Source organism: Balaenoptera physalus, assembly GCF_965194825.1.
Source record: "Balaenoptera physalus genome assembly, chromosome: 9".
NCBI lineage: Eukaryota > Metazoa > Chordata > Mammalia > Artiodactyla > Balaenopteridae > Balaenoptera > Balaenoptera physalus.
This window is the reverse complement of record NC_138888.1, coordinates 37,189,391-37,216,494: the sequence shown is the minus strand read 5'-3', so window position 1 is coordinate 37,216,494 and position 27,104 is coordinate 37,189,391. Positions and strand designations below refer to the sequence as shown.

The 27,104-nt window shown below is 39.1% G+C and overlaps 1 protein-coding gene across 7 annotated transcripts in view; it reads left to right on the top strand.

Annotated features, from left to right (window-relative positions):
• TPD52L1 (TPD52 like 1) overlaps positions 1–27,104 on the top strand; it is a 97,235-nt gene that overhangs the window by 10,582 nt on the left and 59,549 nt on the right. The window contains exon 1 of one of the 7 annotated variants that reach the window (XM_082474944.1): positions 19,413–19,491. The exons of the other annotated variants lie outside the window; for them this stretch is intronic. The gene's annotated coding sequence lies outside the window, so the exon portion shown is untranslated. Of the gene's footprint in view, positions 1–19,412; positions 19,492–27,104 lie in introns of those variants that run through there. 7 annotated transcript variants of the gene reach the window in all.

Genomic DNA, 27,104 nt, shown 5'->3' with positions numbered 1-27,104 from the left:
AGAACCTATGCCTCCTCTTCTAGACCGAGCTCTAGGTACCCGGGACTCCAGAATTCTCTGCCCAAACAGCCCTCAGTGTGTTACCAGGCTTGCCTGTGCCTTCCATGAGTAGACCATGCTGCCAGCGTGAACATTCTTCATCCTGAGAGATGACGGAGCTGGCTGCGCTTGGAGTTGGCAGTGGGAGTCGCTTGGACATACAGGCTAGGGTACTGGTTGTCAAAGTGCGATCCCTTGACCAGCATCATGGGCTTCACCTGGGAACTTGTTAGAAATGCAAATTCTTAAGCCCCACTCTCCACCTACTGAATCAGAGACTTTGGAGGCGAGCCATCTGTGTTTTAAAATGCCCTCCCAATGATTCTGATGCACATTCTGTTTGAGAGTTCCGATATAAACTCACTGGGCTAGGTTTCCCCATGCACGTGCACAGGAGCCCCCGTTTGTGCTTGTGGTGGACAGACCTCTAGGTGACCCCCAGTGATGAATGATTTCCAGTTTTCATACCCCTGTATGATCCTTCCACCGAGATTTCAGGCAGGACCTGTGACTCGCTTCTAATAGCATGTGACAGACATGATGGGATGTTATCCTTTGATTATGTTACTTTAATAATACTCTGTCTTAGCAGACTGGAGTTGAGACTGTCCTGGTGGGTTGATGAAGGAAGCAGCTGTGTTAGACAAGCTCACGTGACCAGGAACTTTGGGCAGCTTCTAGAAACTGGGTGTTTTCTAGGACCTGAGGAAGGCAGCAAAAACCTAAGGCCTTCTGCTCTGTAGATGCCAGGAAATTATTCTGCCAACAACCTGAGTGAGACTTGAAGTGGATTCTCCCCAGTCAAACTTCTAGATGAGAGCGCTGGGCTTCCCTGGTGGCACAGTGGTTAAGAATCCGCCTGCCAGTGCAGGGGACACAGGTTTGAGCCCTGGTCCGGGAAGATCCCACATGCCGCAGAGCAACTAGGCCCGTGTGCCACAACTACTGAGCCTGTGCTCTAGAGCCTGAGAGCCACAACTACTGAAGCCTGCGCTCTAGAGCCCGTGCTCCACAACAAGAGAGGCCACTGCAATGAGAAGCCCGTGCACCACAACGAAGAGTAGCCCCCACTCGCCGCAACTAGAAAAAGCCCACGCGCAGCAACGAAGACCCAACGCGGCCAAAAATAAATAAATAAATAAATTAATTTTTAAAAAAAAGAAGGAGAGTGCAGTGTGTCTGGCATCTGGGTTACAGCTTACTGCCCTGTGAGACCCTGAAAGAGGACCCAGCCAAGCTGTGCCCAGGTTTCTGACCCACAGAAGCTCAGAGATAATCGAAGCGTGTCATTTGAAGCAGCTGACTTCATGGTAACATGCATGTGGCAGTTGGTAGCTAACATGGTGCAGGGTGTCTGTGGGAAGAAAGGACAGGCTGTGTGCCTCCTTTGCGCTCTTGCCGTGGGCCCTGCAAAGGTTAGTGATGATCGTGTCGTGGCCTGTCTACATAACACTTCACCCTACACCCTCACCACTCACGCGCACAGAGACACTTACCATTGATATTTCCCTAACCTGCTTTCCGTTTCTCTTTTTAGCCGCTATTCCCCTTTCACATACTATATATTTTACCTAATGTATTTTTTTCCTTGGCTTTTCCTACCCCTCCTAAAAGTAAGTTCCCTGAGGCCAAAATATTTTACTGTGTTCGTCACTGCTCAATCTCCAATACCTAGAGCTTACACATAATAGGGATTCAATCAATATTTATTAAATGAATGAAGCAAGCTACAATCTTTTTGAGAGTCTACTGGTTCCATGTTAATGCTCCACTGAAATCAACTGGCTCTTTCTATTGACTTAGCTCAGTATTGGATAATTGCATGAATTGTAAAAAATGAATGTGAAGAAAATAGTTTGAAGCATAGTAGTTAAATAAATGAAAAAATGTGTTCCATTCCCTGCGACGTCCCCCATAAAAAGAACAGACTGACCCAGGGTTTGCCATTCTTGCAAGACCAGAGTCCATCTACCAGTATCACCATGAAATGTAACCCTTACTTTCTATCAGCAGGCCTCTTCTTTTTCTGTGGCAGACTGGCGGCTGTGCGGTCGGTTTGTAGATGTGATCATGTGCTCACAGAAGGAATCCAGGAGGAAGAGAGAGTCTGGCTTCCCCACTGGTCTGTGCCCCATTTTCTTCTCTCCCTTCCCTTAATTCCCAGGCTGTGCCAGCTCAGTCATTTGCCCCAAAGGACTCTCCACTTTGAGTCAGGCACATGGTCCAAAGGATATCTATAGAAAACCCTGGCTGTTTTCCCCAATATAAATCTACATTTTTCCCTGGGTAGATGCCTTCTGTTGTTTCTGTCATCTGTCTCTTGATCAAACCCTTTTGGGAGGCAATCTGATGTAGAGAGAGGGCACTGGCCTGGGAGCCCGGAGACTTGTGTCTGGTCTCGGCTTTGTCATCATTATGACTCACCTCTCAGGTCTGTTTGCTCACCTCTTACCTGAGGAGTTGGATCAGATGTCCTTTGAGGTCCTGACTAGCTCGTTCTTGAAAGGCTCATTCAAGTTCTTTTATCCGTGTTGCTTTCTAAAAATAAAAAAGATGTTTATGTATCTGTGTATGTATATATGTACACATACAAATGTGTGTGTATGTTTATATATATAAAGCTGCTGTTCCTATATATATAAAACAACCATAATGGAACTATGCTTGCTTCCATTTCTATATGGAAAGTTTGCGGTCAAGTTAGGTATTTTCATTTCCTAACGTAATTCCTAAGATTTTAGTCTGGATGCTGGTACTTCTCATTTAGAGATTGACTGTACACCCACATAAGCTGTTTCTCCAGGCTGAGAAGATGAGTGCGGTCATGTGGGGAGAAGTCAGGAGGAAGAAATAGAAGAAAGATAAAGCTTCTGTCAGATAAAGGGACTCTAGCCTAGTGGTGGAGAGCACAGATGTTGTCACAGAGATTTGGATTCGTGTCCCAGTTCAGTCATTTTTTGGTTGTGTGACCTTTAACTTAACCAAGTCTCAGTTTGGTCATCTGCAGAACGGTGAGCGTTGTGGCCACCCAGGGGGTTTGGTGGTGACTGAGGGAGATGATGTCCGGGAGGCACTGGGGATGGCGCTTGGGTACTATTACTGTAATTACAAGGAAAGGTGAGATTTATTTATTAAACAAATGTCATTTCTCTGTGAGCTTACCACCCTATTTTTATTGAAGCAGTTAGGTGTCAAGTTACTATGTTTAATGCATTCTTTTATCAGAAAGTTCTCTGGATGTGGTACACCACCTACCACACGATTAAATATAGCTCTCTGGAGCTAAGGAAAGATGAGTAGGTTGAAGATAGAAATAAGTATATAAGTTGATGGAATTTGGACATCTGGCCAGCATGCAAAGTTCTTTTCTGAAGTATAAATTTTACCTACTAAAGCACACTGCAATTTTGCTAACAAGAGGATATTTTATTTAATTTTTATTTTTATAAATTCATTTATTTATTCATTTTTGGCTGCGTTGGGTCTTCGTTGCTGGTGCGGGCTTTCTCTGGTTGCAGTGAGTGGGGGCTACTCTTCATTGTGGTGCGCAGGCTTCTCGTGGTGGCTTCTCTTGTTGTGGAGCATGGGCTCTAGGTGCGCGGGCTTCAGTAGTTGTGGCGCACGGGCTTAGTTGCTTCGCAGCATGTGGGATCTTCCTGGACCAGGGCTCGAACCCATGTCCCCTGTATTGGCAGGTGGATTCTTAACCACTGCGCCCCCAGGGAAGTCCCAAGAGGATATTTTAAATGATTGCTCTTTGGGTTCTTTATTTACTTGGGTAAAATCTTAGAGATATGCAGGCATAACAAAGCAATGTTCATCGTTTGGACACGTTTTGAGGACGAACAGGTTAAATTTTTTGCTTTCATTTCCATTGCTTCTCTCATAATAATTTAATAAATCATCGGGGTGGTGGGGAGCGCCGGCAGTGCTTATCTTTTCAGTTAGCTGATCTTAGTTCTGATCTTTCGTGGCTTGGGTGTTGATTATTACAGTGCAGCCTTGCTGAAGGAATGCAGAGCCCGTGGAGCAAGGTGTGTATTCCGGATGGCGGGCCTTTGAAGATCACGGTTTCTGTTGCTTAGCAGCATGCTTGAGATTTCTGAGTATTCTGTAAAGCTCCTAATGACAAATGCAGATTTCTGCTCTTGCTATTTCAGATGTTTCAGAAAATAAGTAATGCACAAATGAAAACTATTTATGTATAAATATAAATATATAAAACCCCATCACAATCTATTCCCTTTACTTTACCTTCTTTTTCTTCATAGCACTACGGCATGTTATATAATGCATAACTATTTGTCTTCATTTTCTCCCAACTATCATTTAAACTCCTTGAGGGCAGGGGCTTTGTCTCCTTTATTACCATATCCCCAGTGTCCAGAACAATGACTGGCCCATGGAAAGCACTCTGTAAATATTTGTGGAGGAAACGAATGAATGAATGAATAGTACTGAGTGGATAATGTCTTATATGACCCCGGCAGGGTGTGATAGGGGATGAACATTTCAACTTTTATAAGAAATGAATAGTTTTTAAATTTTTTTCTTATAACTTCTCATGAAAGCTCTCCAAATTAAAGAAGTGCTAGAGTGATAGTAAGAATTCTCAGTATTCTTTCATTGTCACAGAATGTTTCCAAGATTGAAATGCTGAAGAAGATATTAAGCTTAGGTGTTGGGGAATGTCGACATAAAAATAGAAGCTGGGGTAGAACTAAGTTGCTCCTCTTAAGAAAACGAGAGTGAGAGGGCTGTGGAGAGGGTAAGGGAGAAATATGGAAAGCAAGGAGGGAAGGACCCACAAAGAGTGAGCCTTAGCAGGAGAAAAAGAAATACAGCAGGAGAGAAGAAGAGATGCCTGGAGGCTGTGGAGAGAAACTTAGGACAAGAGATGCTTCTAATGGTATTTCCCAGGAAATGCTATCATCACCTCTTAGTTTCCCCTGTGATATCTTTATTCAGTATAGAATTTCACATTTTTTTTCGTAGAATTTTGTTCGTGAGACAGCTCAAAAGAGAAGAGGTCATTGGACACCTGATGTATATTTTCCAAACAAAGAAATAGATATTCAGTTTCTCCCAATCTCCATTAAGCAAATATTGAGCAAATACTTAATAGTCTTCAGTATGAGATGTGCAAATGAACCGTGTGCTTTGGGTGTCCAGGTTTTTCTGACTGTCCTGGGGCGGAGGGTCCAACAGGGCAGAGGAGGGACGAGAAGGAGAGACTGCAGCCCAGTCCCGTGGGGGTGCTTTACCCGAGCAGCTGATTTTCAGTGCAGTCGAAAACCTCGGATCAGCAAACCTGTTCAAACTATTTTAACTGGACAAATGAAAATCTCATTTATAGAAATAAAAGCTACAACAATTTGGTAGCATTTTCTTCTGTAATGTGCATGTGACCTGCTCTGCTTTCTATTTTGTAGAGATTTATGAGAAAATATGTCCATATTCTTATGTCCACTATTCTGCATGTTGCAAGAAGTTACTGAACTTGAAAAACACTTACTTCCTTCCCTGAATGTGCCACCTCCCCCAAGTCTTTGCTGATAACCTGTGAGGGTTTGAAATATTGATGAACATGAGTCCATTTTTCTCCCATTTTCACTGACCTTTCACTGGAGAGTATTTTTAGCTTTGCTAAATTTGAGAATTTAGGGAAGAGGAAATCTCTTACAGAAATATCAGATTATGTGGGTATTCTTTCTGTTTCATAGAACTCAAGATGAATTCTGTAAAATGAATACTTGAATAATGATTAGCCTTTATACTAATAAAGTAGTACAGTATAAGGTCATTTTAAAATAAGCTCCCAAGAAATAACTGTGTAATGTAAAAGCATATCCTTCTTCCAAAATCTAATCTTAATACAAATAGATGTATTAATTTTGATAATCAAGTGTTTGTTTAGGTCCTGTGTAAATACTACCATTGTGCTATTAAAATATCTCTGGCATCCTAGCAGACACAGTAAAGGCTGCTACTGACACATTAGCTTTTTGAGCTATGAGATGTATTCATCAACGCACTGGTGAAGTGCTCTCTTGACCGCACCGGCTGGCTTGCTCATCATTGGACATTTTCCTGTCCCTTCGTTTTCCAAGCCCACTTTCTACTTTCCCATGTTAGACCCTTCGCTCAGGTGGTTTTGTCCACCTGGAAGGCTGGTTCCTCTCATTTCGACTTGTCAGATCCCATCCAGCTACTAATGAACTTCTGATCTTCTCCCTGGAGGTAATCCCCCTCTTCTGTCAACTTCCATGGCATTTGGAATCTGTTTTATGTCCTTAAGGGGCAGCATCATAATTTAGAGTTGGGAGGGACTAATAAATGATGTCATACAGTCTCCTCATTTTGTGGATGAAAACACTCCAAGAGATCTGGGGTGGAGATGGGGGTGTTGACCCAGGCTAGTTTCTTATAAGTGGAGACACTAGAACAGAACACGGGTTTCCTTCCTGCCTCGCAGCCCTGTGATCCTGTCACGTGCAGCCTTCCACCTTCTGCAGCACATTGTGGTGATTTGTTCCTATGTCTTGTTGAAAAGACTATTTAGAGGTTTATTTTTTCATTTAAACGTTAACATTTTATTCATTACAGTCAGATTCAGAAAACTTACACTCTTAAGTTCAGCTTGCAAATCTTATTCTATTTATAAAATTAGCAAATGCTAATAATCACTCTTAAAGGAACTTTGAATAGTATGACAGTCAAATAGTATGATGTACAAATTTAGCTGATATAGTCAATTTCATATTTGAGTACTTCAGTTTTCTAGTTGACATCCTTCCCAATTACTTAAATCTTGTAAATCTAAAAATTAAATATGTAAATATAGTAAATCTAAAATTCTCTTGAATGTTCTAATATTACTTACAAATTTAGTAAGATTTCCACTTAAAAATCACATTTAAATCGATTTCCTAATTAAACACTTAAAATTGTAATTCTAAACCTGATCGTCTCTCAATAGACGAAATTCTCTCAAACGTAATATAAAATATCAAATACTCAGATGTCTTCCCACAAGTACCCCAGTTCTGTGGCTTTGGTTTTATTCATTTTTTCATTCATTCATTTCTTTGTGCAATAATTATCTAAAATATTTACACCTGAAACTAATATAATGTTATAAACCTATTTTACCTCAATAAAAAAAAAGAAATCTAAAAAATAAGTGAATAAATAAATAAAATATCTATGTGCCAAGACATTGTTCTAGACTCCAGAAAAACACAAGCAAACAAAATGAAAATTTCTGCCCTCAGGAAGTTCATATTCTAGGGAAGAGGCAAATAGTAAACAACATAAATTAATTGAAGGTGTAGTATACTAGTTGTTGGTCAGTGCTAAAGAAAACAGTAAAGTGATGAAGGTGGTGGGTGGAGTGATGGTTGTAGATGATTCTGCCTCTCTCTGGGATTGATACTCTGCACAGAGCCTTTAACTGAGCTTACTTTCCAGAAGAGAGATGTGGCTTTCTGGGTACACTTGAAGTTGCACAAGGAGAAGAGATTTGGGTTGGGACGCTGCCTGTATTCCCACTGGTGACCCTGGTGAATACTCTGAACTTATAATTGCTGTGTCCACAGCTCCGTGAATTCTAAAGGGAAACCTGCAGCCCCACATCACTTGATTGGATTTCGTTATTTCTTTGCCTCTTACAAAATATAAACATTATTTTCACCCAACCTTAAAGACCTTTGATGTGCCTCTGAAATCCTTCATATTCTTCAGACCGCTCAATCTTAACAGACATACCTGACTGCATTCCAGGCATCCTTCATGGTTCTCTCCTGCAATTTGGACACAGCTTCCCCAGTCGCTTGCCTGATCAACTTTAACTCTCCAGGCAACAGTGAACTTCAAGAGGAAAAACACTGTGCCTTAGCTCTGTTCCGTTTCTCGTTTATCACTGTGTTCTATAGAACACAGAGGATTACCCAAGTAGACCCTTAGAACACAGAGGATTACCCAAGTAGACCCTGTTGCTTAACGCAGTAAGTATAGTGCAGCTCAAAGAAAGACAGGGTAGTCCCACTCCGCCTCCCGGGTGAAGGCAATTGCTCAGCGGCTGGACTCCCTGAAGTGTGAATAAGAATTATAATAATCCCCACAAGCCTCAAAGACCTTTGTTAACTAAGAACCACTATAGGAATGCTAATTTTCCATGGTATTCGTGGTTGAATGTTTGTTTTGTAAATCCCTCAAAGCACTTCACAAGCAGATCATCTTTTTCCCTTTCTGTTTAGGCTTTAGGATAATGCCAGTTGTACTATTGTTTTGTTTTTACAATGCTGGTAATTTTATTGTATCTGGTATATATTTAAGGCACAAGTTTTTTTTCCACAGGATAGCTTCAATGTGGCAGAATGATCTTTCATTTCTTTCTTTTCGGTGGTACTAACTTCTTTTTTCTAGTCCTTCGATTTACTTACTCTGAATGCCAGCGATCTTTTTTTGGACAGAAATGCTGAGAAGGCAGCTCTTATTTGAAGTGAGTCTTTTCTGCTCTCGTGCATGATAGCATTGTTTGAGCATTCTAAGAAAAAATCGGAAATGGTTTTTAAGAGGGCTGTGTTGCTCTGGGGAGCAGCTTCTTAGAGGCAATCTGGTTAAGGGAGAGTGCTGAAAGCCGTTTCAACAAGGAGAGTCACTTTCTACCTGGTGTCTGAGTGCACCTGAATCCACCACCAGGCAGAACTCTGATACCATCCTGATACTACCTTTTCATTGCCTCTAATCCATAGCTCTGGTTTTTGCTGTTCTTCTGTTGACGCTCTATCATGTGAATAATTGTTCTACTCAGAGTCTTGGTGAATCATCAGATGTCTCAGTTTCTTCTCTGTCTTTTCATAACTGCTGTACAAGCCCTATTTTATTTTTGTGTAATTACTATTTCATCATATATGATGTTGTAAGCCAATTCGACTCTGTTATGGAGTGAAGGTGGAAGGGAGGGAAGGAAGGAAAAGAAAAGCAGGCTTGTATTATTAAGATTTCAAAGATAGACATTTGAAAGTGAGTCTTTTCCCAGAGTTACCTACCATCTGCTATGGTTAATTGGGCAGTTAGTGCCAAGCATGGTTTATAACTTTTCTAAATTGAGCAAAATTTCACTTTAACTTTGAAGGTCGTGACATTACTGACAAATTGGAATTTGCAAACTAAATGTGATACATAATTTTTAAATAAATAAATAAATTCAGCATATGTGTGTGTTGTGTATTCAGCTTTTCTTTATCAGAGAATATAAAGGAGAGTGTGAATTACCCTGTTCTGTAGAATTCAACTTATAATTGAAAACATGAGTGGGACTGTTTAACATCTATATAAAACACTGTTTCCTGGTTTTTCTAATGATACATTCAGGTATCAAAAATGTTTTCTATTTACTTGCTCAAAGTTCTTTTAAATAAACAGAATCCCACCAGTTTCCAGCTCTGGTGGCCCACAGAATGGCAGCCAAATGACTTGCTATTACCATAGCCCTTTATACTTGCTGAATGCTATTCAGTACATCTAATTGTGACTATTCACAGTACTTTCTGGTAGTGCGAAGGAGGCTGGCTGGCTTTGCTCTTGTGCAGGTTACAAAGCTAGAACCAGAAGAGGGGAAACAATGATGGCTTAAAGTAATCTTAGAAGTTGGGTTCAAGCCCACTGTTTGTTTTTCTCTTTAAGATTTAGAAAGGGTAAAGAATCTGATGGCAGTGAACCAAGTAGTGAATATGATGTCAAATTAATTGATTGATTTATATACTGTAGTGATTAATTTGTAGCAATGAGGTAGCAAACCTGATAATACGTGATCTAAATGATTAGCATAAGTAACAATGCCAAGACCAAAATTCAGGAAGACTAAGAGGTTGTAATATAAGACCTTCAGGAGGATTTAGGAATAAACAAGAGAACTACATAACAGACCTATTAAGAGACTCAAGAAACATATCAGCCACAGTACAAAAAGAGCTAACCATTGGGGACTTCAGCGATAGTGTTGAGGCAGACCAGCTATTTTACCTGATTACGTACATGCTATTTTCTAGAGAAAAAAAAGAGAGAGGAAACCAAACTGAGATTTAACGAGCACCATGGGATTTAAATATCAGACTAAGAATAGTTATAGGATTTGGGTGTTTTCCACTAGCACTGAAGACAGAACTAGATAGAGGCATATGTTGTTTTGTGATAACATTTGTTTACTGACAAGCATTTCCTGAACATCTTCTGGGCGCTGAGTAATGTATAGATTCTGGGATACAGTGATGAACTAGGAGGGATGCTAAAATGTGTCAGCACAGATAATGAGCATCCAGGCTTGATCTGTTTCCCTTGATGTGGTATGAGCCATAGATCTCTGGACAATTTCTCTCTTCTCTCAGTTTGTCAAAGGAGAGCTGGAGTGAGTTGTTATTAAATGGTGCACTGATTTCAGGGTCTGAGGAGTCTCTAGGACATTACAGAGATTCTGGGGCAGTTGGCATGCATTCGGAAAGTTGAGTTTGGACTGCCCCTCTCCTGGTGGCTCCTACCTAGATCACTCCTTCGGGGCAGCTCTTATGGGCAAGGCTAACTCTAGGACGCTTCTGACTTTTGGGAGGCACTGCTATGCTCCTCTGCAGCTGTATTTTCTAGAAACCAGTTAAGCATGTAATGACCAAGAGTCCCTAGGAAGGCAGATAGGCATAGATGCTGAGTCAATGCTGGGAGGACTTTATTAAGCCAATAGTTGTAAATGTGTGTTACTTGGCTGGACATCGTACAAAGTGGTTTAAACAGCATCTAAGGCAGATGTACAAAGCACATAGAGGCACAGGGGAAGTACGTAAACCCTGAACAAACGCACAGCGCTGTGTCATTTTTTTTTTCTAGTTTTATTTTTTTTAACATCTTTATTGGAGTATAATTGCTTTACAATGGTGTGTTAGTTTCTGCCTTATAGCAAAGTGAATCAGCTATACATGTATCCCCATATCTCCTCCCTCTTGTGTCTCCCTCCCACCCTCCCTATCCCACCCCTCTAGGTGGTCACAAAGCACCGAGCTGATCTCCCTGTGCTATGTGGCTGCTTCCCACTAGCTATCTAAGCACAAGTTGTTTTTCAGTCGTGAGCAAAGTGTAGGCGTTAACGCTTTTAGCTCCGTGAGGTGGAGAGCAGTGGCTGCCTCTGTACAGGCAGTCAGGAGAGGATTGCCTGCCGAGGGGGTGGTTCTGAGAGGTGGCTGAAGGTAGAAAGGGAGGGAACCTGCCATTTGGATGGGTGATGACATTCCAGGCTCTGGGTGCAGCTTCTTAAAGGAGCCTTTGCTTTTGGAGTACAAGGAAAGAAGAAGACATTAAATTAATTTGGCTGAGAACAGCTGAGGGAGTCAGGATGTTATGAGCACTGGCTTGGCTGTCAGACGTCATCATCCCTACCATTTCCTCACCTCTGGACCCTGGACCACTGCTCAGAGCATTGCCATATAAGATCCTATTTCATGTTCACCAAAACATAGCTAAGCAGTAGGTGACAGCATCTTCATTTTGCAGATTAGTAAATGGAGGCCTGGAGAGTTTAAGTAATTTGCACACCAAGTACTCAAAAAATTACTGTGTGTGTGTGTGCGTGTATGTGTGTGTGTTTATATACCACGTTGGACTACACACACGCACACACAAACACACACGCACACACACGGTGGGGATTAAGAATGCAAAGCATGTTATTTTGAGTACTTCATGCCAATCACTGCGTTATAAACTCTGAGGACAGCCAACGAGACAACTTCCCCTTCTTTGAGGAATTTCCAATAGAACCAATCCTTATAAAATAAACAAAAATGAAAAGAAAATAGGAATGAAAAATGAGAATGAAAGCAGCATTGAAGATGCATATACAACACTGAAGCATCCTGAAGGTTCAAGGTCGCCAGCCTGGGTCAGAACTATATAGGAGAACTTCTTGGAGGAGTGAGCTTGGAGCTAGGTTTTGTAGTTAGGAATGATAAGATACAAGTATTTGAAAGAAGCATAGATGGATGAAGAGTGCCTACTGAAGGGCCGTGAACAGAAGCACGGGTTGATGTTGGTATTTCTTTGTATGACTCCACTGGAAGGTCATAAAGGAAGTACGTTTAATGAAAACAATGAACAAAGCATCACTGGATTGTATGAGAATGAAATTGGAAAATATTTATAAAACCTGGGAAACTTGTGAAGGTGACTATAGAACAATGAGCCAGGGATCAAGTTTTAGCAGTTGTTTTTCCTGCAGAGCCCAATCCCTGGCAACTTGGTTGACACTCAAATGTTGATTAAATGTAAATAAATAATGATAGTGATTGGGAATGTGTAATATGAGCTAAATAAGGAGTCTTGACACAGAAGAGACATACTGAAAGGGAAACTTTGTCTTAAACCAAATGTACTCAATTATTATCTCAGTAAAATCTGGGAGTCCTTTGGGGAGGAAGGGGGCATGTCATTTAGAGTCCAACAGCAGAGGACAGAATGTACCCATCCATTTTAAACAGGAAGGAATTTGTTACAGAGCCCTGTTAAAAGGCCGCAGAGGGCTTCCCTGGTGGCGCAGTGGTTGAGAGTCTGCCTGCTAATGCAGGGGACACGGGTTCGAGCCCTGGTCTGGGAGGATCCCACATGCCGCGGAGCAACTAGGCCCGTGAGCCACAACTGCTGAGCCTGTGCGTCTGGAGCCTGCGCTCCGTAACAAGAGAGGCCGCGATGGTGAGAGGCCCGCGCACCGCGATGAAGAGTGGCCCCCGCTTGCCGTAACTAGAGAAAGCCCTAGCACAGAAACGAAGACCCAACGTAGCAATCAATCAATCAATAAAATAAATCTTTAAAAAAAAAAAAAGGCCGCAGAATCATAGTGGCCAAAGGAGTAGACTCCAGACTCAGCTTTCAGGAACAACTCTTAAAGCTACTCCCAGAACTGGGGCCCCATATTGCTGCTGCCACAGCTACTATTAAGAAGCATTTGGAATCAGGAAGCCACTGCTATCGGGACCTGCTGCCACCAAGCTGCCGTTCCTGCCATTGGCTCCAGAGCTACACCTGCTCCTGTCTGCATCAGCAAAATGAATGGCTCACGTCATGAAGCTGGTGGGGGGCAAACACTGGGACCTCAGCCACAGAAAGCCGATGCCTTCAAGACTGTGCTTGGCTGCAGGAACAGCAGAAGTGGCTGAAGTGAGTCTTCTACCTCTCTGCTCTCACAGATGTCCTGGGAAAACCTCTGGCTGACCAAACCAAAGTCACATGAGGCCCTCCGGCGTCATCCAAGGAGGCCAGCTTCTGGGACTTTGCAGTAGAGGCGGGCATATCCACAGAGAGAAGAATGCAAATTCTCGCCTTACAGGGACAAAGGAGGAAGTGATGTAGGATTAATGTATCTGGAAGGAAGCAATAGTTGGCTTTGTATAAGATAGCCAACATTTGATTTTGTCTGATTACTAGTATTAGGCACTTTGTTTTCAGAAGATTTTAGTACAACTATTTGTGAAGGAAAGGCAACAACTTATAGAATTGAGAAGAGTAGTAGAAATTTCAAGTTAACAAGAGAAAAAGGAATGAACAGAAAGTCTACCAAGCCAGCAAAATAACAAAGAAAAAAAGAGGAGAAAACAAACTAAATCGTAACTATAAAATTAAAAAAGTCAAGTATACCATTGTTACATTACAGTGTAAAAGATCTAAATAAAGAGACTGTTGGGTTAAAAATAAAAATATGGAGAAAAGTTGCTACAAGAAATATACTTAAGCAATATTTTTTAAGGTTGAGGGAAGAAGGGGATAGGCAAAAATATACAAGGCAAAGAGCAAACAAACTAAAAGCATGAGGAACAATATTTGTATTGGAAGGAAAGCACAAAACAATAAAAAGAGCCACACTTTGTGATGTCATAATCTTCTATGCCCAAATGGCAGAGCAACTAGAAATGCATAATCAAAAGCTATCACAATTGCCTGGAGAACTGTTTAATAATTCAGTTTTATAGTGATGTATTTTAACGAGGAGATAGTAGATAATAGGTAAAGACAAAAGGGCCTTGGGTGATCCAATTAAATTGACTTAATAGGATATATTATGGAACTTTCTATAGAGCTTCATGTTCTTTCCCTAACTCTCTTGGTGCCATGAAACATGGGGAAAGTTGGTGAAGTACTTGGCCCAAAAAAGAGCTTAAAAATTTCAGAACACCTTTTACAGACCACATATTTTTTAATGTTGAAAATGAGGAATTTATTACATGCTCCGACAGTAACATTACCTTTTTAGCTTATGTGGAATGGGATTTATTTATTTATTTTTTACTTTATTGAAGTTTAGTTAATTAACAATGTTGTGTTAGTTTAAGGTGTACGGCAAAGTGATTCAGTTATACATTTATATTCTTTTTCAGATTCTTTTCCATTATAGATTATTACAAAATATTGAATATAGTTCCCTGTGCTTGTTGTTTACCTATTTTATATATCATTGTGTGTATATGTTAATCCCAAACTCCTAATTTATCCCCCCATCCTCCTTCATAACCATAAGTTTATTTTCTGTCTGTGAGTCTATTTCTGTTTTGTAAATAAGTTCATTTATGTCATTTTCTTAGATTCCACATATAAGTGATATCATATGATATTTGTCTGACTTACTTCATTTACTATGATAATTTCTAGGTCCATCCATGTTGCTGCAAATGGCATTATTTCATTCTTTTTGATGGCTGAGTAATATTCCACTGTATATATACACACCACATCTTCTTTATCCATTCATCTGTTGATGGACATTTAGGTTGCTTCCATGTCTTGGCTATTGTAAATAATGCTGTGAACATTGGGGTGCATATATCTTTTCGAATTAGAGTTTTCTGTGGATACACACCCAGGAACTGGGATTGCAGGATCATATGGTAACTCTATTTTTAGTTTTTTAAGGAACCTCCATACTGTTCTCCATAGTAGCTGCACCAATTTACATTCCCACAACAGTGTAGGAGGGTTCCTTTTTCTCCACACCCTCTCCAGAATTTATTATTTGTAGACTTTTTAATGATGGCCATTCTGACAGGTGTGAGGTGATACCTCATTTTAGTTTTGATTTCCATTTCTCTAATAATTGGTGGTATTGAGCACCTTTTCATGTGCCTGTTGGTCATCTGTATATCTTCTTTGGAGAAATGGCTATTTAGGTCTTCTGTCCATTTTTTATTGGGTTGTTTGGTTTTTTTTGATATTAAGCCGTATGAGCTGTTTGTATATTTTGGAACTTAATCCCTTGTCTGTAGCATCATTTGCAGATATTTTCTCCCTTTCCAAAGGTTGTCTTTTTGTTTATGGTTTCCTTTGCTGTGCAAAAGCTTTTAAGTTTAATTAGGTCCCATTTGTTTATTTATGTTTTTATTTTCGTTACACTAGGAGGCGGATCCAATAAAACACTGCTGCGACTTATGTCAAAGAGTGTTCTGCCTATGTTTTCCTCTAAGAGTTTTATAGTATATGGTCTTACATTTAGGTCTCTAATCCATTTTGAGTTTATTTTTGTATATGGTGTTAGAGAATGTTCTGATTTCATTCTTTTACATGTAGATGTTCAGTTTTCCCAGCACCACTTATTGAAGAGACTGTGTTTTCTCCACTATATATTCTTGCCCCCTTTGTCATAGATTAATTGACCATAGGTTCATTGGTTTATTTGGGGCTTTCTATCCTGTTCCATTGATCTATATGTCTGTTTTTTTGCCAGTACCATACTGTTTTGATTACTGCAGCTTTGTAGTATAGTGTGAAGTCAGGGAGTATGATCCCTCCAGCTCCATTCTTCTTTCTCAAGATTGTTTTGGCTATTCAGGGTCTTTTGTGTTTCCATACAGATTTAAAGTGTTTTTCTAGTTCTGTGAAAAATGCCATTGGTAATTTGTTAGGGATTGCATTGAATCTGTAGATTGCCTTGGGTAGTATGGTCATTTTACCAATATTGATTCTTCCAATCCAAGAACACGGTATATCTTTCCATCTATTTGTGTCATATTCAGTTTCTTTCATCAGCATCTTACAGTTTTCAGAGTACAGGTCTTTTGCCTCTTTAGGTAGGTTTATTCCTAGGTAGTTTATTCCTTTTGATGCGATGGTAAATGAGATTGTTTCCTTAATTTCTCTTTGTGACATTTTGTTGTTAGTGTATAACAGACCACATTTTTTATTGTCCAACGAAATTAGAAATACATATTAAAATATAACCCCAAATTTTAAAAAATTTTGAAATAAACATACTTGGGCCAAAGAAAAAATCAAAATGAATTCTGAACTGTCTAGAAAACAATGAAAAGGAAAACACTCCAAAATCTATGAGATACAAAGTAACCACAAATAATAGAAGTTAATACTTAAGAAACTAGAAAAAACACACTAAAAGAAGAGAGAATTTTAAAAGATAGAAACAGAAATGAATGAAAACAGCAACAACAAAAATAGTAGAAAGGGTAAATCAAAAGTTAATATTTGGAAAGATACACATCCCTTGAGAGCCTATTTCCAGAGAAAAAGAGAGCAAAGTTAGAAGTAAAAAAAGAAACAAAACTAAAATATTGAAGAAATTTTAGAAGCTGAAGAATACCACATATAACTTTTTGGAAACTAAATTTTAAACCTAGAGCAGGTATCTGCAAACTTTTTCTTTTTCTTCCTTTTCTTTTATTGAGGTTACCTTGGTTTATAACATTATATAAGTTTCACGTGTACAACATTGTATTTCTACTTCTGTATACACTACAGTGTGCTCACCATGAAAATTTAGTTTCTATCCATCACCATACAGTTGACCCCCTTTACCCATTTCACCATCTGCCTCCCTCTTGCCCTCTGGTAATCACTACTCTGTATCTACATGTTTGTTTTGGTTTGTTCATTTATTTCGGTTTTTGCCTGTGAACTTTCTCTATAAAGGGACATATAGTAAATATTTTAGGTTTTGTAGGTCATAGATCTCTGTCACAACTACTCTATTCTGTCACAGTAGCACAAAAGGAACTACAAACATTATAAAAACAAATGGGCATGGCTATGATCCAATACAACTTTATTTACAGAAATGGACAATGGGCCAGATTTGGCCTGCAAGCCATAGTTTGCTGACCCCTGAACCAGAGGAAGTATAGCAAAATATAAACTACCAAAATTAATCCAAGGAGAATTGAAAACTTTAATAGATTAATTAATAACTGTATTTCATATAAGTCCATTTAAAGTTCCAGTATAGATAAGATATTTTGGAATTGGACAAATGCTCTTAAGAGTCGCTATAAAGAATAAATATGTGAGATTAGACAAGGCATTATGATAAAGACAGCTAAGTGGGGGAGGGAGTTGCCTTATGGACTTTTTTTTTAAAAAATATTACTACTTTATTTATATTTATTTATTTATTTATTTTGGCTGCATTGGGTCTTTGCTGTGCACGGGCTTTCTCTCGTTGCGGCGAGCAGGGGCTACTCTTTGTTAACGGTGCACACTCTCATTGCGGTGGCTTCTCTTGTTGTGGAGCACGGGCTCTAGGTGTGAAGGTTTCAGTAGTTGTGGCGTGTGGGCTCAGTAGTTGTGGCTTGCAGGATCTAGAGCGCAGGTTCAGTAGTTGTGGCACATGGGCTTAGTTTCTCTGCGGCATGTGGGATCTTCCCCGACCAGCGATCGAACCCATGTCCCCTGCATTGGCAGGTGGATTTTTAACCACTGCAACACCAGGGAAGTCCCACCTTATGTACTATTAATATATACCCTAAAGTCACTCAAAACAGCATGGTATTGCCAACATAGATAAGTACCACAAAATGGAGTCCAGAATGGATATTAGAATATTCTGGAATTTAATATATGTAATTTAGTGGAAAATATTTAATAACAAAGTCCTAGTACAATTGACTATTTGAAAAAAATAAAGTCAGACTCTTATTCTATGCCTTAAAAAATTAATTGTACATAGATTAAAATCTTTACTGTAAAAAAATGCAAATATTCAAAGAAAAGTGACATAGCTATGTACCATGTAATAACTGGGGAGACTGTTTTTACTAAGAAAGGAAACACAGAAAAGAAAAATAATAAACATTTTATCCTACATAAAATTTTAAAGTATTTACATCACAAAAAGTATTATCAAATTCAATCAACAAATAATAGGTGGGAGAAAAAATTTCATCACATATAGCAGTTAATGGATTAATATCAATAAACTATGAATAAATCTAATACTTTCATATATCAATAGAAAATAGGCAAATTATTTGAATGGATGGTTTACAGAAAAGCAAATGCAGTTGGCCAACAGCATATGAAAAGATGCTTAAATTAATTATACAAATGCAGATTTGAGTAATGACATGATACTGTGTTATATACTTTGGATAGGTAAAAAGTTAAAAGTGTGATAACTCCAGTAACTGAGAAGGATGGAGGAAAGGAATACTTTCGCTTGCTGCTGGTTGAAGTGTGAATTGCATCAGTCTTTTTGGAAAACAATCGGGCAACATCTATTAAAATTTAAATTCTTCTCTTGAAATTTTTTGGAACTAAAACTATCTTGTGTAATAATACACGCACTGATACTCATTGCCGTACTGATTATAGTAGGCACTTCCCCATCCAGAAAAAAGTGAAGTAAGTAGTGTCCATCAAAGGGGCAATGCTTGAATACATATAGTATTTGCTTATCATGAAATAGTCACCAGTCTCTTAAAACAATTAGCTATAACTATACCATTTAGCATGTATATTCATTGTGAATTGTTAAATAAGAATAGTGAGAGACAGAGGAGTATATAAATATGATACTATTTTTCTCAAACAGTGGCAAAAAAAGTGCATGTGTATGTGTAATTAGATATTTGTACATGTACACACACACATACATACACGCATTGCCAGAGAATAAACAAAGTCTTGTGTTATCTCAAATCCAGAAACTGTCAGATGCACTTTTATTTTTATACCTCCTCATTTACCAAGGATTTTTATAGTGTTAAGGCATAAAGGGTTTTAGCTGGGATTCAGAAGGAGGAGTAAGGGAGCATTTCACCTTTAAGAATAACTAATAGAGATCTTGTTTGGGAAGTTTCTGTTGAGAAGGTGGCCAGGTTTTATGGCATCACCTGCTGAATAAGATATCCCATAGTTATCCAAGCGTATTGTACATTCTGCCAAAGCCTTCACAGCTGGGTAGGTTTCGGACAAGTTACCATAGCAGAGAACACTAGTCACTCCAGTGGAAACTTTACAGTGCCTCTTTCCTCTGTCAACTTGTTATCTAAGTGGAAGGGCACATCTTTATCCTTCAGTAGATCTTCTTCCTGTAGTAAGTGTGATTCTTCTTCCCACAGCTGCATTCTAAGTATGGCTAAAAGCGGTCTCACTCATCCTGGTTGACTCCCACCCTTACCTTGTTGGAAAGAGGTAATTATAGTGATAGTATGTGAAAATTTAGATATTGTATTAAACAAAGTTAAACATCCTTCTTAGATGTGTTTTTCAAACTTTTAAAATCTTGATACAGAGTAACAAATACATTTTATATTACATTCTGTTACATTGGTGTGTGTGTGCATATATGTGTATGTGTATATGTTTGTGTTTATATTTATATATATATACAATAATGGCTAAAACTGAAACAAAATTTCCTGAAACATTACTTGCCCTTACTATGTGCATTCCTAATAATTTCTACTCTATTCTAGTCTACATTTTTTAAGGTATATATTTTTAGACATAATGCTATCACACACTTAATAGACTATACTATAGTATAAACATAACTTTTATATGCCCTGGGAAACCAAAAAATTTTTATTACTCACTTTATTGTGACACTCACCTTACTTAGGTGGTCTGGAACTAAACCACAATTCTCCGAGGTATACCGCAGAGAACAATAAAGGTAAAACACACATCTTAAAAGTATCCATAAAGAGAACACAGATTAACTACAAAGAAAAAAAATTGATGGCGGGCATCTTTTTTTTTTTTTTTAATTTTTAAAAAATTATTTAGTTAGTTTTTGGGTCTGCATTGGGTCTTCATTGTTGTGCGTGGGCTTTCTCTAGTTGTGGCGAGCGGGGGCACATTGCGGGGGCTTCATTGCGGTGCGCAGGCTTCTGATTGTGGTGGTTTCTCTTGTTGCAGAGCATGGGCTCTAGGCACGTGAGCTTCAGTAGTTGTGGCGCGTGGGCTTAGTTGCTCTGTGTCATGTGGGATCTTCCTGGACCAGGGCTCGAACCCATGTCCCCTGCATTGGTAGGCAGATTCTGAACCACTGGATGGCGGGCATCTTATAAGCAACAGAGGCCAGAATGCAGCAGAGAATATTGAAAACCCAGAAATGTACCCACAGCAAATATTTTAGTGGAAAAAAATGATTTTAGTGCCAATAAGCCATCATTAAAGTTACTTCTAAAGGAAGTATAAGAAGGAGAAGGAGAAGAAGAGGAAGAAGGAGGAGGAGAAGAAGATACAAGAAATAATTCTGAAAATTAAATCAGTATAGGTAAGGAAATCCAAATGAAAATTGACTGTTTGGAAAAATGAAACATTTAGGTTTAAAAAGACAGAACTAAAAATTTGAGTTTTTATAAATATGTAAAAGGAAGAGGGATTATGTTCAGCATTTTATAATTTTTAAGGAGAGTGTACAAATATTGTTAAACTTTGGACTTTTAAGTATATATTTTTAAGTATGAGTGTTAAAATCCTCTAGGAATCAATAATAGAACAAAACTAGAGGACAAAAAGAAAAACAAAAAACTAGAGGACATAGCTCTCAATGTAATAGAGGAGAAACCAGAATTAAACACAGCAATTCATTCGAAAAGAAAGGAAATAATATGGGAAAATCATAAGGAAGAAAGTCCAAAATACTCTGCTCAAGGAAGGCCAATGGATGTTTGTCAGTAATTTCTAGGCCATCTCAGATGTCACAGGTCCTCACAGCAAGAACCTGGAAACCAAGGCATTGTGAAGTGATTTCTTCTCACACTTTCACTACAGCAGCCAGAAAATATAAGGCAACTGAAATATTCCAACAAGAGCCTTGGGTATAGGGTGTCAACAGATTTCCTGGAAGGGGACAATGGGGGACTATACGCTCCATGATGTCACAACCAGTAGCCCCAGGAAATGGCCTGGATTCACCCCTGCAAATGCTAGTATTACCTCTACTGTTCATGTTTAGTATTTCATCTTGGGGTGATTTGGTTAGGCATCCACTTGTGATGGTTTTCTTTATGAAATGCTCCTCTTTATCTCATGACTGGTTTTTACCTTGACTATAATCTTGCCTTGTATTATTATTATTTTCAGCTGTCTATTTTTATTTTGTTTTTGTTTGTTTTCACCATTTACCTCCATCTGGTATACCATTTCCCATACTTTTATCTTTGACCTCCTCCAACTCACATAGTTTTTAGATAGTTTTATGCAGGTGTAGTTGGGTTGTGCTTTATGATCTCTTTGGAGAAATTTTTCTCTTGAGGCAAATTTATCCCATTTTATTTACTAACATGACAGACAGGAGAAAATATTTGCAAACGAAGCAACTGACAAAGGATTAATCTCCAAAATATACAGACAGCTCATGCAGCTCAATATCAAAAAAACAAACCAATCAAAAAATGGGCAGAAGACCTAAATAGACTTTTCTCCAAAGAAGACAAACAGATGGCCAAGAGGCACATGAAAAGATGCTCAACATCCCTAATTATTAGAGAAATGTAAATCAAAACTACAATGAGGTGTCACCTCACACTGGTCAGAATGGCCACCATCACAAAATCTACAAACAATAAATGCTGGAGAGGGTGTGGAGAAAAGGGAACCCTCTTGCACTGTTGGTGGGAATGTAAATTGATACAACCACTATGGAGAACAGTATGGAGGTTCCTCAAAAAAAATAAAAATAGAACTACCATATGACCCAGCAATTCCACTAGTGGGCATATACGCAGAGAAAACCATAATTCACAAAGACACATGCACCCCAATGTTCATTGCAGCTCTATTTACAATAGCCAGGACATGGAAGCAACCTAAATGTCCATAACAGGGGAATGGATAAAGAAGATGTGGTACATATATACAATGGAATATTACCCAGCCATAAAAAGGAACAAAATTGGGTCATTTGTAGAGATGTGAATGAACCTAGAGACTGTCAAACAGAGTGAAGTAAGTGAGAAAGAGAAAAACAAATATCACATATTAATGCATATATGTGGAATCTAAAAAAAAATGGTATAGATGATCTTATTTGCAAAGCCGAAATAGAGACAGATGTAGAGAAAACGTATGGATACCAAGGGGGAAAGGGTGGGATGAATTGGGAGATTGGGATTGACATATATACACTATTGATACTGTGTATAAAATAGATAACTAATGGGAACCTACTGTATAGCACAGGGAACTCTACTCAGTGCTCTGCGGTGACCTAAATGGGAAGGAAATCCAAGAAAGAGGAGATATATGTATATGTATAGCTGATTCACTTTGCTGTATGGCAGAAACTAATACAACATTGTAAATCAACTATATTTCAGTAAAATAGATTTTTTAAAAACACATTATAAAAACAAAGAAGAAAAATATAGAAATATGTAGAAAACAAATGAGGACTTTAAACAGAAATCATCAAACAGATAAAAGGAATAAAACTAATACATCTGTCATATTACTAGGCTACTTTGTTTTATTTCATTTAAAAAATGCTAGTCATGGCCCATTAAGTTGACTTAGTGATCCACTAAATGGGGTAGTGACCTACAGTTTGAAAAAATACTGCATTAGAAGATTCCTATCAAGCTGCGTGCATGGCATTCCACGGTCAGAAGATTTCCACTGGGCTGGCAAGGCAGTAACTCAGTGAGGTCAAATCCAGACCTAGGTGTGCTTTGCTTTATTGAGTATATGCCAGTAAGGCCAGCTTATGTGGAAGACATTCAGGGAGCAGGTTCCTTAAGATAGTTTTCAGTCTTAGGCAAAGCATTGTGATACTTTTAGAGAATTAGCTTAAAGTGGGAGCAAATACTTTTTTTCCTGCTGTGGTAGATGCCTTAGGTAATGATTTTTCTCCAGCGGTTGGGTCTGTCATAAGAAGGCAGGTTGTCTTGGTGTAAATAGAAGGCATCTCAGTTGATTTCACCTCTGCCCTAAACATTCTTAGATTATCTTTTCCACTTAGGCTTTAAAATTATATGCTTAAATGGAAAGAAAAGAATTTCCAAACCATACATAACAACAATTAAGTATATTCTCTTATAGTAATTATCCCAGTTGGGCAAACCACTCAATTAATTCTTCTCAGGACCAGTAGAGATCACTTGTGCACCTCGTTCCAAATACAGAATTTGTGTGGGTCATAATCACAGAGGTGACTGATGCAGGCACTGAAGGTGGAAGTGTTTAAAAACCTGACTCATACTTTGACCACAAAGGAAAATGACATGTGTTATATCTAACAGGATTTGGGAGCAGCAAAGTTCAAAAAGAAGGCGGACAATGGACTCTGCCTACGGCATCCTTTATAGTATACCTAATTTAAGATGTGTATAACAAACATTTTTAGATATTCATTAGGAAAAAAAGGCTTTATATCCTGCCATCAACTCTATCTTTTTCATCTAACATGTTTTTCCTAGTGATTAACATTAATGCCTTTGATTTTTCAGGTGTTGTCCAAAGATAGTTCATCACAGGGGGAAAGAACAGAGATGGGGATTGGCAACCTCTCTCTTCTTGGTACTTTTCCATAAGACTTCTTTCAACAACCTCATTGTTCTTCCCTTTTTACTCCTAAGTAGATCCAAACCTAATATTGTAGGGACTTGATTTTGTTACCTTATAACATGAGTATTTGAAATAAATTGAGCCATTTTTGTTTTCACGTTGTTTAATAAGCATCACAGAAAGAAGAATGTAGAGTAAGAGCCATAGCAATACTTATAGTTGACAAAACACATAACAAAAAGGGTATGCTGAGACATTGAAAGTCAAATCATAGGTCCTCCTAAAATTTCCCTTTCCATTTGCCTTCCCATCCTAGAATTCTCTACCAACATTGAAGTATTTTAGGTTAGGATGGAGAGGAAGTATAGATAGAGCTTTCTGCTCCTAAGTCCACATCTTTCTGTAGATGAAGACAGCCTCAAGTACCAGGGTAGAAACAGGTTCTCTGAACTATATTGGTCATAATTTGAACTATCAGCTGTGATTTTGTGGCTGGCAAGAATTAATATGTCTTTCTTGGTTTGTCGGACTGTCAAAAAATAAGGTACCAAATTTATGACCAGTCCCAAGTGAAATAAACTGTTGTCCCTGGTGCCTCATTTTCAGAATAAGTCCTAGGTCTTACTCTCTGAAAACAGTACTGAAGTAGGTGGCATGTGGGAGTCACTGCAAAACCCAGACTGATGGTAGGAAATCGATGAGGCTGAACGCCATCAACATTACATCAGCATGCTTCGGAGTTTTTATGATGTGCTCGATATATTCTCTTTTGCTATACTAAGGAGATAATACAGAGCCATCCATTACTGTCGCCTCCACTCTACTTATTGATTACAGCGGTTTGTATTGTATCATAGGATGTTATATGGACTCTTAACAAGATTTTAAATTCACTTGTCTTCCAAACTATAACCAACGTTTTCTCTAAAATTGAATCATTCCTTGGTTCCCTTGGGATTTTGTTTTGTTCTTGGTGTCTGTTTGGTTATTTTGTTCAAATTAATATTTTCTCCATTCTTTTATTGTCAGTAATATTCCTAGCCTTATTTCCTAGTGGATGCTTTTGCAGGAGAACAAACTGTCCTTTGACACTTGGATCTCACCCATCGTCCATTTGCTTGATGTGTTTCCATGAGCACAGGCATTCCTAAATGAAGAAGAGAGAGACTGAATGTCCCCTTCCGGGTTCCATCAAAATATGGACTTAATTATTTTTCTTTAATTTCAGAAGGAAATGGTGAAAGGATAATGATGCGTTCAAAACTGGGTGAATAATATTATTTCTTCTAACTGAAACAGTGTAGAGGAACCTACCCACTGGTATCACTGGTGCAGCACTGTAGATGCCCAAGAACAGCAGTACTTCCCATTTGGCTGGCTATTCTCACATGTAGTTTGTCAGTATAGAGAAACAGGGTGCAGATATCCTAAGTATAAAGCCAAACATTCTCTGAGTGTGTCTCTCTCCCTAACATCTGAGGAGGGAGAGAGCTCAGAGCAAAGGAAGAAATGAACAACTGTGGGACATCGACGTCCTCACTGGCCTTCTGATACTTGACTTTTCTCTCTCCTTCTTCTGCTCACTGGACATCTACATACCTTGTCATTATGAACTATTACTATTTTTTAAAAGGTAAGTTCAAGAAAAATAAAAAAGAACCAATATTCACATGGTATAATAACATATGGAACTTGCTATTCAAGGCACAAAGTAGAATCATAAAAGATGTGAACAGAATTATGAATGAAGGACCTGAAATAGCTACTACACAGCCACCAAGCTCTCCTGATCATGTTGTTGGAGAAACCTGTCCTCTCATCATTATTCCCTCAGGGCCTCTGTTGCAGGAGACTAGTGGGGGGTAGGGGGGTTGAGGATGACTTTGACTCCAGGTGGAAATTGGTGTTCTCCTGATGAACCGGGCTAGCACTCAGGACACCAGACATTTAGCTCTAGGCATGTGACTATCACCCGGCCATGTTGACACCTGCCCTTAATGCCGAGGGTTTCAGAACCAGCATCGTGAAGTTCGTTTGGGTTAATCCATAGCAATACACATTTGGAGAAAAAAGGAAAATCCTTATTTTCCTTATCTGCAAGTGCCTCAGCAGGATCCCAAAATGTACATGCTAGTAACTTGAAACGTAACCTACTAAGGGGAGGAGAAATAGACATGCAGATGTGACTTATGCAGACTTTGTCCCCCTAGTGGAAAAACACCTGCTATGACGTCACCTGGCCACCAGGGGCTGTGCTACTAGCACCTCATGGGAAAGAAGAAGGGGTTGGGTTTGTTTTGTTTTGTTTTTTTAGTACAGCAGCACCTCATAAGGGAGTCTTCCTGCTGTCTGCCCATCTTCAATTCTAAGGAAGTAAGCATTGATTTTTCTCCCCTTTGTTAACTTACCAGCTAGGTTAAGTCCACTTTTTTTTTTTTTTTTTAAGTCCACTTTTCTGAGAGTTAATAAGAGCTCGGAGAGAAAAGAGAATATTAGCTGTGGTTCCAAACACCAGCCAAGGACTTTGCCACAGTGGTCTGCTTTGGTGGTGGGCCTGAGTCTGCACTGACCCCTGTGGGGCTCGCCTCCCCTGTGCTCTGCACTGGACCCGCACACATACCTTACTGATAAAGTCAGGCCCATATGTGGCCACTCCAGTGAGAGCTGGTTCTGTCACAAGTGTCCTACCTGATTTCTTGAAAGATTTTATTAGCATCCATGTCTTCCCTGGCAAGCATTTAATTATAAGGGCACTGACGGAGCAGTTCAGCTCTGCCTGGCTGATTGTTTATAATAATCATTGCTAACATCTATTCATTATCCTTGTGTGTTAAACATTGTACCCAAGAGTTTACATAATTTAATCTCATTTAATCTTCCAGACAACTTTTTGAGGTAGTTACTATTATTTTCTCTATTTTACAGATGAGGAAAGTGAAGCTTAGAGAAGCTAAGTGAGATAGCCAGGATTGCTCAGCTAATAATTGTGTTGCCAGGACTAGATTCAGGCCCATCTTATTCCAAAAGAGACATTCTTAAGTGATATTGCGATTCTCAGTATAGAGGGTGGAGACTGGGGCTACGACCTGTCCCCAGTGGGGTAGGGCACAAGGACTTAGAGAATTTGTTTTCAAGCTGCTTGTGTTTATATTCTCCTTTCCCATGTCCCTCCTCCCTCCTCTCTGCTCCCCTCCTTTGTCCTATTCTGATGTACTTTCCTGGGTAGACAGAATAGGGGAGTGCCTGTCCTCACCATTGCCACTCACTGCCACACTGAGTACTGTTCTGAG